Source organism: Loxodonta africana, chromosome 20 (genome assembly GCF_030014295.1).
Source record: "Loxodonta africana isolate mLoxAfr1 chromosome 20, mLoxAfr1.hap2, whole genome shotgun sequence".
Classification (NCBI taxonomy): domain Eukaryota; kingdom Metazoa; phylum Chordata; class Mammalia; order Proboscidea; family Elephantidae; genus Loxodonta; species Loxodonta africana.
In genome coordinates this window covers 59628396-59630500 of record NC_087361.1, presented here as the reverse complement: position 1 = coordinate 59630500, position 2105 = coordinate 59628396, and positions in this window count along the sequence as shown.

The following is a 2105-nucleotide window of genomic DNA, read 5'->3' as shown; positions in this document are numbered from 1 at the left end:
TACAGGATATCACATACACGTAGTGTGCCACTGGCGGCTGTGGGCCAGCAGATGACAAAAATATGCCAATGGTGTTTAACTTGACTAGGTTGTTCCTGTTTTTGGCTGAGTGGCAGGCTGTGGGTCCCAGTCGGATGTGACACTGAGACATAAAGTCAGAGTTGATGGGCGTAGACCACGTGCCTGCTGAGAAGATGAAATGTTGGATACCAGGTTGGGTTCTTCAGAGCCAGGAGAGGCCTGTCACAGGTGTGTGTGAATGCTTTCTGCCTAGGCCGTTGGGAGAGTTTTCTGGATACAAAGTATCAGCAGACAGAGCAGTTAGTGAATGGCCTCCTGTCTGCACTCAAGCTCCACCTGACCCGGGTCTGTCCCTGGTGTGGCTCCCTCATCAGGCGCCAGACAAGGAAGACCATCCAGATGGAATACCTGCTCTTCTCTGCCCATGGGGAAACAGTAGTGGCAGAGGCCTTCCATCTTCCATGGCTAGGCTCCCTCTCCCGATCTCCTAGTTGTGATGTTTCCCAGGAGTACAATTAAGAGATGTCACACAACTGACACAGCCAGAGACAGAGACAATAGTTGCTGAGTGGGGATGCCTTGCCTACTGTTGTCCTCAAATAAGTGGAAAAGAGGTACTTGGCCTGCTTGCCCAGTGCTATGAACCTCTGCCTATCAGGGGCTGCCCTCTGCTCAGCCTTTCCCTGGGTTTGATGAATTCCTGTGGCCATAGGCAGAAGTGACCACTGTGTCTCATAGGCCAAAATGAAGGGCCCTGGGGAATCGGCCAGGTGGGCCAGACCTCTCCTGTTGGCTCAATACTTCTGACCAGGGCCCATCAGACTCCACCCACTGATTCTAGAGGCTCCCTGAATGGTGATGGTAAACAAGCCTTAGCCCTGCCCACCTGATATTCACCAGGCCTATCTGGCCTGCTAACCCTCACCCAGACCTCTGAGTTGATAAGGAGTAAAGTCCGCCTGAGCCCACATTCATCATCGGGGACTTGAAGTGTTGTAGCCATTCCCTGGGGCAGAAGACAACGAAGGCCAGCCTCAGCCTCGAAATCAAGAGACCGTTGACACTGCCGTCAGTTCCACAGGCAGACAGCCCAAGGAGGCAGAATCAGAATGATTGGAGGAGAAATGTAGGTGGAGTGTACAGATTTATGGAGGCATGGGCCAATGGCCAGGGTCATTGACTGGCGTCCTAAAGCCCCAGGGCCAGCCAGACTGGGGCTCGAGGCTCCCTCCTGCATCTGGGACACTGGTCACCAGTATCCTCACATCCATACTCCTCAGGCCTCAGGCAGCCCTGGCTGCCAAGATTTCTGGTCCTGGCTTCCAGGACCCCATGCAAAAGCAGTGTGCCGCAGGAGGCTGTGGATCGGCAGATGGCAAAAATAGGCATATAAGTGGGGGTTTTACTTGATTATGTCAGTCCTGTCTTCGGCTGAGTGGCATGCTTTGCGTCCTAGTTGGATGCAGCATTCACACAGAAAGGCAGGGTGTGCCCCTGGGCAAGGTACCTGCTGAGAAGATCAAATGGTAGAGATCAGGTTGGATCTCCAGACCCAGGGGAGGTCTCTCACAGTTATGTGTGAATGTTTTCTACCTTGTCCAGTGGGAGGTTTTTCTGGATGCAAAGTCTCAGCTAGAGGAGCAGTCAGTGCATGGCTTCCTGTCTGTACACAAGCTCAGCCTGGCCAGGGTCGTGTACCTACGCCAAGTGGCGGTCGTTCAAACACAAGGGGATACTGCGCGGTTTACAGTCAGGAAAGATATGCGTCAAGGTTTTATCCTTTCACCATATTTATTCAATCTACATGTCGAGCAATTAATCCAAGAAGCTGGACTATATGAAGAAGAATGCTGGGTCAAGATTGGAGGAAGACTCATTAACAACCTGTGATATACCCATGACACAACCTTGCTTGCTGAAAGTGAAGAGGACATGAAGCACTTACTGATGGGTCAGACTACATCCTTCAGGATTACACCTCAACATAAAGTAAATGAAAATCTTCAGAACTGAACCAATGAGCAACATTATGATAAACTGAGAAAACACCAAAGTTGTCAAGGATTTCATTTTCCTTGGATCCA